Consider the following 17765-nt stretch of genomic DNA (forward strand, 5'->3'; position numbering starts at 1 on the left):
GCAAGGGAAGTGTGTGTGTGTGTGTGTGTGTGTGTGTGTGTGTGTGTGTGTGTGTGTGTGTGTTCATACATGGCACAGAGAGGCCAGGATTCACACCTTAGTGATAATCAGACCTTTTGTTGTTACTTTTCTATATAAGAAACAATCAAATATCAATAGACAGTCTGTCCATTGGTTGATCCTCTGGAGCTGACCCTTTGACCTTTGGTCTGGTTCTGTGTCTCTCTGACATGCTAACAGCATGGTCTGTTTGTGAGATAAGGGTCCTTTGTCTCTGTTTCCTATCAGTTTGATAGTTTGATGGTGGGAAGAGTCACAAAGTGTCAATTTTGGATCCATAACTCTGCATGTCCTTACAATGAACTTCCTTAATGGCTTGTGACTGATGCCAGGCCAGGTATGTCCGCTACAGAGGGAAACCAGTGACTCAAGGTAAAGAGAGACCGTTAGGTCCTGCCCTGCTCATGTGGTTATTGTTTGCATTGTTTTTGTGTTTCCAGTTTTATTTTGAAATCACCTCTGTTTGTGTCTGTGGTTGTTGTCATGGTTACAATATAAACAGCTGGTTTCACATGGGAACGGAACCCTGTGTCATATTCATCCATCCACCACAACCTCCTCCTGACGTGGACTTTGTCTCTCTTTATACTACGTCACCGCACTTTTCCCTTTTCTCCCGTCATCCTTACTACGACTATTAGATGTCACCTAGCAACAAAACCTAACTATGATGTCACAGTAACCTGCTGCACAGACGACCTGTGGGCTCGTTTCTCACAGGAGGACAGACTCTATTCCTCGACCTCGATGGAAAACATGAGTTCAAGGAAAGATGTGAAGGAGAATTCATAAGGACTCAGGAAAAGAATGTGACTGCACTATGTTTATTTTTTTCATTTATGACACCCCACCCTTCCTAACCACAAAAACAAACCAATCAGGATTGAAATGTTGAAATACAATAGCAATTAAAAAGAGGAAGTTGAACCATTCTAATAATAATTAAATAAAAATAAGGAAGTATCCAGATTAAATTATATTCTGACATAACAGAACAGTTTCCTGACCTTTTTTATAGTGGAGAACATTCCTTTTTGATGCATCACACAATGGGAAGGTTTAGTGAAATGATATTTATGTATGGTATTTTATTATGATGATGATAATGTTAACTATAAGTTCATTATGCTTGTTCTTCATGATGACTCCTGATTGGATTTAAAGAGAAGAAACACCATTTTCTCCTTTCCTTTTCATAAAGGAAGCTCCAGTGTTATATGCTAGGAAGGAAGGAGATGACAAAGGAGGCACTGAAGCTCCTTTCCTCAGCAGTTAGAGAACTGGACCAGCTCTCACCTGTCCACCTATCCACCCGTCTACCTGTTTACCCACCTGTCTACCTGTTGACCTGTGTATGCAGTAAAAAAAACTTTCATTAAATGCTTCTGTAGCCTCTTAGCAGCAAAAAACCGACAACGATCCATAAGGAGGACAGGTAGATGATCTTCAAGCATAAACAATATATGAATTTAAGTGATCGCAGTTTACTAAAATAAACACACACACACACACACACACACACACACACACGTCAAGAACCTCAGGATCTAGACATGTTTTTCACTAGAACAAGCTTTTCACAGCGAGGACAGAACCGACCACGACTGTTTGACACAGAGAAAAAACAGAAATACCTGCACTGTTCTGTGTTTGACATTTTCACCTGCAGTGAGTGACAGTCCTTTCATAAAGGGAGGTATGAAAACATGGACACACCGTCATTAGAGGATAGAAGAAGAAAAAAGTCAGCTCCACAGACACAGAGCAATGCTAACGTCTAATGGCTGGAAATACACATGCCATTCATTACTGACTGGTTGTTATGGATGACAAATATTTCACTGAGCTGCTGAGACAGACTTTACATAAGCTCAGTGTGGACACCAGCATATGTGGACAACTCCACTGATGCTGCAGCTAAATCAGCAGATGTCTGAGCCGCCGATGGCACATTACATGCTAAGCTTTCTGGTCTGACATCCCAGTGACAGAGACTCTGGAGGGTCACAACTGCAGGACAGCTGGTAGACACCTCTGAGAGGTGAGGAGACGACTGTGTCATTGGACTGACATTTTAGCTTCTGTTGACACTTTTAATTACTGAAGCTCCCTGTGAGAGAAGCTTCTCATCACTGAATCTTAAGTTAAGAAAGTGTTAGGAAGCTCTCTGACTCAGGAGCATGATCTGCACTGAAGAGGAGTCCATAAACAAGTCCATAGACAAAGTATGGTGGCCCTGAAGGCTCAACACAATGCACCTTCTGAAAACACATGAAAACAGACCGAACACAAACAACTTCAAAAACGTGTTTCCAGGGGCACTAAAGAGTGATGAGCTTTCACTTCTGAGTGTAAACCGAAAGAAGGATGTAACAGACCTTTCCTTGAAGAGTGAAAAACATATTCATTTTCATCGATTGACTTCTGTTTTGTGCGAGAGGCCTGTTCATATTAAAAGTTAATGTTATTTAACTCGTATATTCCGGTTGAAATGTGCCAGTAGTAAAAAATTACAGGATAGTAAGAAAAGAACTTTCACTTCAGCAAAAATGTGTTGGTCTATGGTTTATCACTGTGTTTATCATATTCTCTCCCCTTTTCCACTTATTTGTGTGTAAAACGTCTTGTATGTAACTAAATGTATAAACGTGTAAAGAATATTTACTGGAGTACAGGAGTATTTTATCACAACCACACACTGTCCATGTACCACACATGTACACTTAAGAACCTCTCACAGAACACACCCTCCTTGGCTCTACTGAAATTTTGAATTCCTGCTCAGTCTGTAGCACTTAATTAAAAATCACAAATCACAGATCTTCTAATTACAGATCTATTAAAGCTCCATATTTTCTTCTTCTCCTGTGTTTTATTTGAAGTGTTGATCCATAAGAAGATATATTTGTGGTTCTAAGAACCAAAAACCATCTCAGCGTGGCTTTACATCTCCTCCCTCAGGCTTCTCTCTGGAGCTCTACCTGTTTTGATAGAGCCAAGCACAGGTAATGGACAGTATCTTGGTGAAACTTCCCTGGTGTGCCAAATATCAGCCAACGCTGGGACAGAGCAGTCTACCCTCCCATTGGCAAAGGATCGTGTGGCGTTTTAATGGGTGATGAAACCTTTCTGAATTCAAGAGTCTATTGCCAATTGGAGGTCACATTGAAACAAGAAACGCACACTTGAACATCCTTTTTTCCTTTTGTACGGGCTTCAATAGAATGAAATAGGAAACGGGGTTAATATTCATCAGATGGAAGAGTAATGTGACCATAACTTCAGCCATGACAGTGTGACAGTAAGCCAGTTTGTACAGTGCAGGACGCTGAAAGTGAAGGAGATAAGTGGAATTCTGCCATCATTCATATCGTTTACATCCTGCTTCCACTGTCTTTATATGATGTTCAGATCAGAATAACCATCACACACATGATTGTGATGCATTTATTGTTCCTTATTCTCCTTTATGAGCTTCACACAGAATAGCCAGATGCTGTGTGGGTGTAGCAGCAGAGCATTATGTCTGCTGTGTGATGTGTTTAAGGCCCATAAACTGGATGAGGACAGAGAAGAGAAAAGCCTATATGATGTCTCCCTCCCTTCTTGTACCCTTGACACACAGTGTGAGTGTGTGAGGAGTGTGTGTGAGGTTATGAGGGACAGAGGCAGGTGAAAACAGAGTTTATATGGATCCGTCCTGACCTCTGAAAGAGGGAGAAAAGCAAGCAGGGAAGAGTTTATTAGATTACTACTGATCTCTGGTGACGGACTGCCCTTCAGGTACACAGACGTAGGGGAGAGACGCACTCATGTTCAGCTCAGTACTGCCACCAAGTGGAGAAAACATGACAAGTTATTTCAAAGTCACCGCTCCTGCTGTGGTTGTAACCAGTCAGTGAATACCTGGAGATACTTTTACTGACTTTAATGTAACAACTGACTTAGTGTGACAGGAAGAAATCCACCTGTCAATCTATTTTATTCTATTCCATTCTATTCTATTCTATTCTGTTCCATTCTATTCTATTCTGTTCCATTCTATTCTATTCTATTCTGTTCCATTCTATTCCATTCTATTCTATTCTGTTCCATTCTATTCTATTCTGTTCCATTCTATTCTATTCTGTTCCATTCTATTCTATTCTATTCTATTCTGTTCCATTCTATTCCATTCTATTCTATTCTATTCTATTCTGTTCCATTCTATTCCATTCTATTCTATTCTATTCTATCCTGTTCCATTCTATTTTATTCTTTTCCATTCTATTCCATTCTATTCTATTCTATTCTAGATTTGTTGTCATCAAGTATGTGGTTAAAAGACCTGTCAATCACTTTGAGGGTGACAGCAGTGTCTAATCTTCAGTATTTTAGAGGTGGGGTGACCACTTGCTTTATGTTTGAATCATAGATGTGACTTTAACATAACATTTTACTTTAACATTTTTTTTGAGACAACAAAGAGCTCAGCACAACATTGGTCTACACAATCAGCATTAATACTAATGACAGTTAGAAATATATGGTGAAGAAGAACAAATAAATAAAAAATAATAATGAAAACATATTAAAACAACACTTTTGTCCCTGTCTTAAAAGCAAAAGTAACAAAAGTCATGAAATATCAAAAAAAAAAAAAAAAAGGAAAATCAGATGACAAAGGCACATTATAATTCCATATTTAAGGTCAATTTGACCCCATTCAATGTTTATCATTCAAAAAATAATAGTTGACTTTTTTTTTTTTGCTTCATATTTCATGACTTTTCCTAATTTGATGGGGACAACTGATTAAGCATAAAATTATCATGATGATATTTTTTCAATGTGCTGAACACATCGGTGGTCCTCTGGGGTCAATTTGACCCCAAGCTGTTTTAGCTGTGTAAAACTTGTCTGTCTGTGTGTGTGACCTAACATCCCCACACCTGCAGGTGCAGACTTGATACTTTTGAGTTGATACATAACAGGGGGCTGGGAAAACAACTATTCCCACGAGAACTTTGATACTTCTCGTGGTGTGGGCATGTGGGAAACAACTTGACTTGTGAACTCCTGCCAAAATGAGGAAGCCAATGTAGGCTTGCGAGTTGATCACATCCAAGTCTTTCCAACTACACATGCCTCCCCTCTAAAATTATCATCTCAAGTACAATATTTTCAATTGATGGTTATATGAAGAGCTCAAATAATGACTTTATGTCTTCAACATGGCTGACTGTGTGTGTGGTGGGACACACTCTTAGCAGCACGTCTACCTTGTTGTTGAATTGAGTAGAGGGACCATAATTTTCCATTTTTGGTGCTAATGTGACATGGAGGGGAAACAATATTTTCATGAGAACTTTCCCGCACCATGGGCATGAAGGTGTGTGTGTGTCTGTGTGTGTATGTGTGACCTACTGTACTCACACCTGCCGAAGCAGAACTGAACTTTCCCGCGCTGTGGAGGGCGAGGTATTCCCGCAAGGACATTGGTAGTTCATGCAAAATAAGGGAGGAGCAAACATATAAAAGCTTGCATGGTAGCCCTCTATCCCTCTATGTATACTGCAATCTGCACGCTCTCTCACTTGAAAATGTCCTCTGGGAAAAGGATTACTGTCAATGCTGTTTTGGAACAGCTCTTTGACAGTGAAAGTGACATAGAGGAGAATGTGTCTGAGACAGAGGATTGTGTTGAGGAGGACCCTGATTTTGAGGCATTCTCATCTGATGAGAATGAGAGTGTTGACCCTCCTGTTGTCTCTCAACCACCAGCAGACACGATCCCTTCCAAAAATGGAACGATAATATGGTCCCTTTCCCCACTTAGACAGCAGGGTAGACTTAGCGCTACTAACATTATCAAAATGGTTACAGGCCCCACAGATATGCAATCAGCCATGTTGAAGACATCAAGTCATCATTAGAGCTCTTCATAACACCATCGATCGAAAATATTGTACTTGGGATGACAAATTTAGAGGGGAAGCGTGTGTTTGGGGACAGTTGGAAAGACTTGGATGTAGTTGACTTGGAAGCCTACATTGGCTTACTCATTTTGGCAGGAGTTTACAGATCAAAAGGTGAAAGCAACAGCAAGCCTTTGGAACGCTGAGACTGGAAGGGCAATATTTCCAGCCACTATGTCTCTGAAGACATTCCAAGTTTTGTCCCGTGTCATACGCTTTGATGACAAACAAACAAGGCAGGGCCGACCAACATCAATCAATATGGTTCATTCTGTGAGAGTCATGAATGTGCACCCCAAATTAGAAAAGATTTTCAAGATACACTAACTCTAAAACTGAAAGTTTGACCTGATGGTGGCGCTACAGGGAAGATAGATACATACAGTTGTGTGAAAAAGTGTTTGCCCCCTTCCTGATTTATTTTTTTTGCATGTTTGTCACACTTAAAATGTTTCAGATCAAACAAATTTAAATATTAGACAAAGATAACAAGTTAACACAAAATGCAGTTTTTAAATGAAGGTTTTTATTATTAAAAAAGGGAAAAAAAAAAAAAAAAACCCAAACCTACATGCCCTGTGTGAAAAAGTGATTGCCCCTAAACCTAAATAACTGGTTGGGCCACCCTTAGCAGCAACAACTGCAATCAAGCATTTGCGATAACTGGCATGAGTCTTTTACAGCGCTGTGGAGGAATTTGGCCCACTCATCTTTGCAGAATTGTTTGTAATTCAGCCACATTGAGGGTTTTCGAGCATGAACCGCCTTTTTAAGGTCATGCCACAGCATCTCAAATCGGATTCAAGTCGGGACTTTGACTAGGCCACTCCAAAGTCTTCAATTTTGTTTTTCTTAAGCCATTCAGAGGTGGACTTGCTGGCGTGTTTTGGATCATTTGTCCTGCTGCAGAACCCAAAGTGCGGCTTCCAGCTTGAGGTCACGAACAGATGGCCGGACATTCTCCTTCAGGATTTTTTGGTAGACAGCAGAATTCATGGTTCCATTTACCACAGCAAGTCTTCCAGGTCCTGAAGCAGCAAAACAGCCCCAGACCATCACACTACCACCACCGTATTTTACTGTTGGTGTGATGTTCCTTTTCTGAAATACCGTGTTACTTTTACACCAGATGTAATGGGACATACACCTTCCAAAAAGTTCAACTTTTGGTCTCGTCAGTCCACAGAGTATTTTCCCAAAAGTCTTGGGGATCATCAAGATGTTTTCCAGCAAAACTGAGACGAGCCTTTATGTTCTTTTTGCTCAGTAGTGGTTTTCGTCTTGGAACTCTGCCATGCAGGCCATTTTTGCCCAATCTCTTTCTTATGGTGGAGTCGTGAACACTGACCTTAACTGAGGCAAGTGAGGCCTGCAGTTCTTTGGATGTTGTTCTGGGGTCTTTTGTGACCTCTTGGATGAGTCGTCGCTGCGCTCTTGGGGTAATTTTGGTCGGCTGGCCACTCCTGGGAAGGTTCACCGCTGTTCCATGTTTTCGCCATTTGTGGACAATGGCTCTCACTGTGGTTCGCTGGAGTCCCAAAGCTTTAGAAATGGCTTTGTAACCTTTTCCAGACTGATAGATCTCAATTACTTTGTTTCTCATTTGTTCCTGAATTTCTTTGGATCGCAGCATGATGTCTAGCTTTTGAGGATCTTTTGGTCTACTTCACTTTGTCAGGCAGGTCCTATTTAAGTGATTTCTTGATTGAGAACAGGTGTGGCAGTAATCAGGCCTGGGTGTGGCTAGAGAAATTGAACTCAGCTTTCCAAAGATGTGATAAACCGCAGTTAATTTATGTTTTAACAGGGGGGGGGCAAACACTTTTTCACACAGGGCCATGTAGGTTTGGATTTTTTTTCCCCCTAATAATAAAAACCTTCATTTAAAAACTGCATTTTGTGTTTACTTGTGTTATCTTTGTCTAATATTTAAATTTGTTTGATGATCTGAAACATTTAAGTGTGACAAACATGCAAAAAAATAAGAAATCAGGGAGGGGGCAAACACTTTTTAGCACAACTGTATAACACTGTGGATGGAGGTGGTGAAATGAGGATATCCATCTCAGGGTACGAGCTAATAAGTTACTTTTGTGATACGTCACTGATATGGATTTAAAGTGCATCTGAAGTGTGTCTGGACAGGAAACAAAAACGTAACTTATGGGCTGATTGTATTTGGGCTCTGTGACTCTGTTGACTATTATGGGTCGATGTTGCAGTTTAGCAGACTTTGGGTTGATGGCAAAGGGAGAGGGATGATGGAGAGACTAAGTGAGACTGAAAACACAAGGTAAAAGGAAAAAATAGGCCAGGTATTTAGAAAAATGAATGGGGAATCATAATAATACAAAAAGTAAAATATGTATATAATCATACTTAACATGTATTCTATTACTGTATCTTATTAGTGCATATTAGTAAGCTACTGTAGGAGCAGTAGGTGCTTTGTGGTGATGCAGTGGTTCTGCAGGTCAGAAGTTCTGAGTGGACCATGGTCAAATAAGCCAGCAAAAAGGTGTCATAGTAAATATGTATTATTTTTTACTGCCATATTATATAAGGAATCATATTTAACATTTTATATTAGTTATATAAGTAATCGTTCTCACCCTCTTTCACTTTCTTTCTCTCTTTCACTACAAGAACCATCAATGGAGCCTGAGGACAGAAGCTTCACTGGTTTCAACTCCCAGTTTTTACAGTCCCTGTTCCCTGTTTTTAATAGAGCAAGCAGTGGTGTGTCCTTTGTGAAAAGGTGAAAATGCAATGTTTGATTAGCTCACATTTTTTAGATGTTAGCATCTTCAGTGATGGTAAAGTTGCTCCTGCTGACCTGAGCTAACCATTTGTTCCTCCTCTCAGTTAAACTGAACATACGTACTCCTCTTTCTGACTGACTGGATCGTCCCCACACAGAAATACACTTTGGCTGACACCTTAACACACAAAGACCCACAATGACTGAAATGGGACAATATTGTTTAATTTGTTAAATTAAAGGGAATGAATATGCTCAGTTTCCCCCCAGTACATTGTTGAGACCTGTTTTTTATATAAATACTGGCTCTTGTTTGAGGAAATGTGGTAAACCACGCTCAGTTTTCAGCTTCACTTACAACAAGGTCCTGTATCAAATTGCTAAAAATGTCCTTATTATATTCTGCAGAGAAAAAATATCTGTGTGGACAGACAGACAGACAGAGACAGACAGGTAGATAGATAGAGACAGACAGACAGACACTGACAGGTAGATAGATAGAGACAGACAGATAGAGACAGACAGGTAGATAGATACAGACAGACAGACAGACACTGACAGGTAGATAGATAGAGACAGACAGATAGAGACAGACAGGTAGACAGGTAGACAGAATGACAGAGACAGATAGAGACAGACAGGTAGGTAGATAGAGACAGACAGAGACAGACAGGAAGATAGATAGAGACAGACAGATAGAGACAGACAGGTAGACAGGTAGACAGAAAGACAGAGACAGATAGAGACAGACAGGTAGATAGATAGAGACAGACAGACACAGACAGGTAGATAGATAGAGACAGACAGATAGAGACAGACAGGTAGGTAGATAGAGACAGACAGATAGAGACAGACAGGAAGATAGATAGAGACAAACAGGAAAATAGATAGAGACAGACAGGAAGATAGATAGAGACAGACAGGAAAATAGATAGAGACAGACAGGTAGATAGATAGAGACAGACAGATAGAGACAGACAGGAAGATAGATAGAGACAGACAGATAGAGACAGACAGGAAGATAGATAGAGACAGACAGGAAAATAGATAGAGACAGACAGATAGAGACAGACAGGAAAATAGATAGAGACAGACAGGTAGATAGATAGAGACAGACAGATAGAGACAGACAGGAAGATAGATAGAGACAGACAGGAAAATAGATAGAGACAGACAGGTAGGTAGATAGAGACAGACAGGTAGGTAGATAGAGACAGACAGATAAAGACAGACAGGTAGGTAGATAGAGACAGACAGATAGAGACAGATAGGAAGATAGATAGAGACAGACAGGTAGGTAGATAGAGACAGACAGACACAGACAGGTAGATAGACAGAGACAGACAGATAGAGAGACAGACAGACACAGACAGGTAGATCGATAGAGACAGACAGATAGAGACAGATAGGAAGATAGATAGAGACAGACAGGTAGGTAGATAGAGACAGACAGACAGATGGCAGTGGGGACAAAGGTTCTACTGAACCTCTCAGTCCAACAGTTCCTCTGCTGAACCTAACCTGTTGTAACAACTTCTATGAATCTTGTTTCTGTTTTTTGTTTTTTCTCAGATCAGAACTAGCCTGGTGGAGTACCTCACAAGAGCAACGACAGAAAACCCATTTGTTCTTATGCTGGGGGAGGAGCATTAGTCTTCCCAAGCCATGGTCATAATAAAGGGGACAGCCTTGGAGCAGCCATCACTTCTAGGTGCAGTTGATGTATGCTTTAAGGCATTTTTTGTGCTTGATCTCACTTATCCAAAAGCATGTGCTCAGGTGTGGAAGTTTATTCAAACCGTTGTCTTTGACTTCCCAGGAGACGTATCGAATGCAGTGAAGTTGATGAGAGCACAACTTACTGTGATGTAAGAATGGGCTAAGTGGGTTACTTCCTGGTTCAGTGGTTCAAGTCTTCATGATGTGAGCTAAGCAGGTTTCTAAGATTCAAGATTCATGCTTAATGAAGTGAAAAAAATATCTTTACTAGTGAATAACTTCTCCATGAAGATTATTTAAGTTATTTTTGTTTTTATGTGTAATTGTTTACCAAAAGAACAATTGGTATGATTTAGCTGAATTTGAAATTTTGTAAATTTTTATACAATTTTATATAGTTTTAAATAAGTATTTTTAACCCCAGCAATACTGATAACCCAGAATTTGGGTTATATTTTTGAACCCACTTCTTGGTAGCTTTAACTCAGCAACATAATATGTAATGTTTTACCCATTTTTGGTTAAAAAGCCTAACCCAACATGCTGGTTCAAACCTTAAATACAACCCCGCTGGGTTAAATCAACCCATGGCTGGGTCCGTCCCTTTTTGACCCAGCAATGGGTTACCAAAATAACCCAAATTGGGTTATTTTTAACCCAGCAGTTGTCTGTTTAGAGCTATAATTAAAGGTGAAAAGCGAATGGGAATGAGTTAAGATGGTGGAATGAAGAATGCTCTGAAGGAAAACAGTCAAAAGAGCAAAAAGAGAACAAGAGCAATTATGTATGTGATATAATGTCATCTAACTTAGGTCATTTTGCATTGGAAAAAATAATGGAGATGTATTAAGATCTGGGAGGAAGGTGCTTCCAATGAGGGAAAAACCCTATACTCCAGTTAACTATAATGGTTGCAGAAAGTTTAATGTACATAGAGAGAAAAAAAATTAGATCAATTGGTATATCTGGAGTGTGACATAAGGAAAGCCCAAGCAAATGTTCTTTATTTGATGTGGAATAAGCTTATGAGATGATGTGGAAGGAAGTAAGATAATGTGAGTGTTGGAGGTAAAGTCAATTGAATTATGAAGTTTTTATTTGGTCAGTCTATTCGGGTTTGTGTTGGGAATTCATTTTCAGAGAGGTATACAGTTGAGAATCATGTAATTAGCCCTCTTCGGTTCTCCATTATGATATATAATAAAGATCAAACCTTTGCAAGTTCTAATTTGTTCAGATTCAAATGGAGCCTTGCATAATCTAAAACATGTATCTTCAAAATGTAGGCAAGATATTCTTTACAGAAAATGTATTTAGAAAAGTAGGAGAAAACAGAGCTTGATTAGTAGGATTAGATCAGGTCATACCAAACTAAATTCATCATTGTATCTTATTCAAAAGCATCCAAATGGAAACTGTGACATCTGCAATCAGACTGTGGAGCATATGTTTTTATTTGCCCAAAATATGTACTTGAGAGACACTTATTAAAGGGGTGAAACGCCTGGTTCCTCAAACAATCATCACAAAAAACTCTGGGGATTATTTATTGAAACATGTCTTCACTTGTCTACAAGATACTAGACTGAGAACAAGAATAGAAGGATTCTATAACATAGCAGTAGGCGGCGATAATCTCCCATATGGTTGCACATCGACTGTAAAACAAAGAAGAAGAAGACTAAGAAGCCAATCAGGTTGGTCGTATCACCCAAGTGGTGTCCTCGCGGGAACTGCCGTGTACTCCTAAAAACAAAACAAGAGGAGAAACGGTTCAACTTGAGAGGACTACAAAAGTCAAGTATTCTATGTGAGTTCTGTCGACACAAGACTTATACATGTTCGCTGATGATAGTGTAGTGCATTATTAGACGTGGAAAATGATAACTTCCTCTCCTAGCTAGCTAAGGAGATATACGACGATTATTTCCTTCAAAATAGAAGTGATGTGCGCCACTACATGGTGATCAGACATATAAAAGGGAGCTGAATTTTGGTCGACATTGGGTCAGTGCTTTATTTTATAGAGATGGAAAAAAATCGATTTCCCTTTTTTGACATTCTCCTCTTGAATTGAAAAAGTGTAAGTGTAGGAGACGTTTGTGGATACGGTTTTATTTTGACACTTGTGACCGGTAACGCCGTGTTGACAACGTCCCGTTCACTCTTCAGTGTATTTTAAAATGCCGGTCCCTGTTCGGAAATCTGACAGTGTTGTGGCGTACTAACCTTTGTTTTAGTAATTATAAGGTTCATATGAAATATTCGGTATAAGATTTTTTGGCCAGTAACGCAATATTTCAGCAAAAATCACCTTTTAATGAATGGTTTACAGTGTCCACATGAGTCGTCCGAGGATTATTTTGGTTTAAGAACATTGTGGGGTTCCTGAGTTCTGGAACACATAGCAGATTTGGGGTTAATGAGGTCACTTCAGGTTTAACCCAGAGGTTTTAAGGTTTTAAGGTTATAACGGTTGCTTGCTTCTTACCGGGGTAAATCACCATGGTAACTGATGCTGAGCTCATTAACTTCCTTAAAGCACAAGTACTGACCAATCAGATTACTGTAAAAAAAAACAAAAAAACTACGTCATCGTTACGTCTGGATCCCGACATGGACAAAAGAGTTTACAATAGTGTCAAATAATATAGAGCAACAGATATTTGTATAGATCAGTGAATCATGAATTTCCCCTAGGGGACAAATAAAGTATCTATCTATCTATCTATCTATCTATCTATCTATCTGGTTTAACAGAGCTTCTAACTACAGTCTAGGGCTTCTACCAAACAAAGGAGAGCTTATCACTAAATAACTACATAATAACTATTACAGCTTCATTTGAGCTGAACACAGGTTATTTAATCTGACAGGATTCCTGACAATGATGATGCTTTTAGTCTTTTCTTCATCACTGCAGCTCAGAATAACACGAGGAGACTCTGTGACCACAACTGGAAATAAAAATTAAACCAAGAAATGAATGAAATGAATATTTCAGCCAGATTTACCTCATGAGACATGAACTACTTCTCTCTTTTCTGCTTTGGTAGACTTTAACTTGTTTTCTGCATCACATGTCCATAACAGTTTGTTCATCATCAGACAAAAGTGCAAAGTGAAGTGAAAAACTGAGTGAGTATTTTAGACAGGCAGCAGTTATCTTCAGTCTAATGCAATAATAATGTCATACTAAAACCAACAACCTGATCATGCTGCTCATAATTTATGAATAAAGGTGTCTTATATAAGTTAATATTAATTTAAACTTTAAAATAAATCATTGCAGGTAGGCTACACAATGACATTAACTTGAATTTCTGAATGGAGCCTCCATGCAAAATTGTGATACAAGTCACCCATGTGACTGGTGGACAAAGTTTTGACAATTCTGATTAATAAAACAATCAGTTGGTCGACCTCTGTACCATATTTAATCTTAACTTGGGTGATTTGGATCCTGAAATGTAAATATAATGCCTACAGATGGAAGGTATTCAGCATTCAATTCACTGAAATAATACATTGAAATAACTACAGAAAGTAGAGCCACAGCAAATATTTTGACTAGCCATAACACGAAGCCCATAGGTACAGTAAATAACACTGAGAATGGCTATATAACATTTAGGTCAACTAGTTCCAAGGCTCTCATACTGTGTAATGTCCCGTAATGTATCATATATTGTATCACAAGGGAAAAACAATATTTTAGCCAGTGTATATCACAATCATTAAAATCCCAAGCTTGATTATACTGTATTTGTGCTTGAGTGCAAAATAGATTATTGATTTCTCTTGTAATTAAAAGTCTTTCCCTGCCTGTCCCTGTGGTCCCCTGGTCCAACTCTCTACATCCAGTATGAAAAGTCATCTTTATTATATTTGACAATAAAGAAGAAAAAAGTCTCAAGATTCAAGATTATTGTATTTTGTCTTAGTATCTGCAATAAAAAGAACATAAGGTACCTGTAAATACCATATTGTACCATATCACATTTAGGTATAGCTTAAAGTGTGTGAGGATATAGTACACGTGTGTAATTTCTTTTAGAGCCTGACCAATATTGGATTTTTGGGGCAGATATTAGGGAGTATATTCCGATATCGATATATATCAGCCCATATACGAACACACACACACACATATATATATATATATATATACACACATGTATATAAACATTTGTGATAGGCCAATATCAGCCAACCGATAAATGGATTGGGCTCTAATTTCTTTCCCTGAATGATTTTTCTCTTGATGTCAGTTGTCTAGTTGCCATTGACCGATGGAGTGGATGGTGTCACTATGTCTCACAGACTGACCAAGGAGGAGCTGGATGAACAGTTTGAGCTGTTCTTAAAGGAGGTAACGTGACACTGTACAGGCTACTGTGGTACTGCTCATGGATTATTTGTGGTTGTGTAAGGGTTGCATGAATTGCACAATATGGAATTAATCATTCATCTGTAAATGTTAATATGCTTCATAAACAACATCAGAGTATAAACTGTAAGTTAAAACACTGACTGGATGTTAACTTGTCTTATATTATGTACTGTAAACCTAAAAGAAGAACAAGCAGCAACAATTAATCTATCAATTATTTTATCTATTAGTCGATTAATCTAAATGATTCATTTTCCTCCAGAAAATCTAAATGACACTCTGGCATGATCAATAAACCCAGATTCTGGGTTAGACATTTTCTCAAACACTTATTCTGTGTAAATCCTCAGGCAGCAGCAACAACTTTTTGGCTTGATGAGAGTATTTATCAGCTGCAAGGACAAAAGATATTAAAAAGCTCTGACTACTAAGTGAACAGACAACACTTACATGAAGTAATCCTTCACATGTTTGTGACTGATCTCATTGTGCGCTGTAAGAAATAATAATCACAAAATAACACTGGTTAAACAAGAGTTATAGTGAAGGGATTTGAACTGTGATGTGCTCATCCTCCCAAGTCAGACAGTAACCAGCTGATTTTATTTTATCTTATCCATACACTTATTGATCCAGCGCCCAGTATTACTGGTTCTTTTTAAAAAAATTATAAATTCAGAACAGGATGTGAATTGATTGTTCTGGTTTGTCTCAGTTGTTCAGATTACAACATTTTAAGTTTTGTGGTAAACTAAGACATCAGTTAGACTTACACACAGACAGCTTTCCTTTTAGCTTCTCATCACAGTTCACTATTAGCTAAAAGACACTAAAAGACACTGGGAGTCGGTGGAGGAAATAGATAAAATATCTTTTTTCTGTTTGTTGCTTGTTGAACAGGTGGTTGTATAAAGTTCTTATTGGCCTTTTACTTTTTTATTGCACTAACAGTAACGTAAAGTTCAGTGATAGTGGTTGCAGGCCAGAGGACAGAGAAGCAGTGTGGCCATAGCTGATTTAGAAAATAAATATATGGGGGTTAATAGTGACTGGCCGCCACAAATAAATCAATGTATGTATGGGAAACAATTTGTTGACGTAAAATATTGACATCGACGCATTTTCATAGTCAACGTTGTCGATTATGGCAACTAATCACGGCAGCCCTACAAGCAGCTGACCTTTACTGAAGATCACTGTCTGCGTGATAGTTGAGTTTCCAAATATAAGCAGTAGGTGGCTTGGTCTTTTCAAAGTACACACATACTCAACATCTGCGATGGACACAAAAGGCAAAGGATGCCATGGTTTAAAACACAGTCTTGTCCTGAAGGCATCTCTCTGACTAAAACCTGATTCCCTGTCAGTCTGTTTCAGATGACTCGGTGGACTTGGGCGGCTCTGAGAAGCTGCCTTGCGCTAAAAGCAGCGAGAAATCAGCCCCAAAACCAGCAGTGTCATGGTGGCAAGATGACGAACACAATGGTGGAGGAACAGGGAGAGGTAATAATGAGAAGTGGACTCTCTATCACACTGGACATGTTAGCCTTTGGCTCTTTTCATAACGAGGTTGTGTAATGTCAGAGGGTACGGCTGTGTCAGTGTTTAAGCTCTGCAGTCCAGGAAGGAACTGAGGGAGAATATTGGCATATGTTATAGGATTTTATGACTGCCATTAACAGCTGACAGTCATCAAACGCCCATAAGAGTAGATTGTAGAGAAAAAACAAATGGAGAAAGAGAGAGAGAGCAGCATTATTCCTCCTGTTTGCTATAGATAAACCATGTACAATGTAATGCCACTATTTATGTTGATATGTTGCGTACTTGTAGGATAGTTAAATGTATATTCTCTACATCCCCATCTGAAAATGCATTTGGTCCTAAATTAGAACTCAAATAAGATATATCTATATTTGTGTTTTTTTTCTGTACGCTTGTCACTGGTTTGAAGTGGGCGGGAGTCTGTTGGAAGAAGGTGATGTCAGGTCCTTCTGTGCACCCGTCAGGATTTAGCAACATTTGAATCACAATCTGATGTTTCATCATGTTCTTCAGCGAAGTTTAATCTTGCAGTTTTGTGCTGTTTTGTTGGTAATGGTTTTTGTTTTGGATGCCGACCATACAGGTTTACTTCATGCAGTGTCCTCCACATTCTGATCAGTCACTGAAACACCATATTCACAGATAATCCTTGTGCCAAGTCGGTTTTATATTGTAAGGTTGTGTAAATAGTGAACTGTGTGTGGCATCATTTTTTCAGGATAGCCAATGCACCTTCTGTTACGGGTAGTATGGTTCTTCCTAACTACTGCTACAGCTGCGGGGCTTCTCAGTTTTGTGGTGTACTGTACATCAGAGGACACTGGGTGGCAGTGTGGGGCTATGAGAGACATGAAAGTCCTAGAGGAGTTTCATTTCTTACCCATTTTAACATAAATGAGGATTTTCAGCCTTTAGCATGTAGATTTTTAAGGTCTATGAAAATGGAAAGACTCAAGTTGGAAAGTTAGAGTTATTACTCTTCTCTGCGGCTTGAGTAAATACAGCAGAATATTCATGCTGGTATTTACTTTTAGGTAATTTATTCATGCAGTGATTTTGGTTATTTAGACCTTTGTCAGGAATTAAGACTTGGCTGAAACACAGATTTGTCCAGGTTCCATCAATCTACACTCAGATTTAGTTCCAAGAAACACCTGCAGCTGATTGATTAGTTTCCTAATCTACACTCACTGAGCACTTTATTAGGAACAGCACACTTACACTTGGGTAGTTCCTCAGTTCTTCATGTCATTGATCCACCAGATGTTGAAACTTTCCTCATCACATCATGATGCATCACATCATTTCTGCTGAGTCATGCTGCCAATCT

This window comes from Seriola dumerili, unplaced genomic scaffold, assembly GCF_002260705.1.
Source record: "Seriola dumerili isolate Sdu_G_001 unplaced genomic scaffold, Sdu_1.0 BDQW01000016.1, whole genome shotgun sequence".
NCBI lineage: Eukaryota > Metazoa > Chordata > Actinopteri > Carangiformes > Carangidae > Seriola > Seriola dumerili.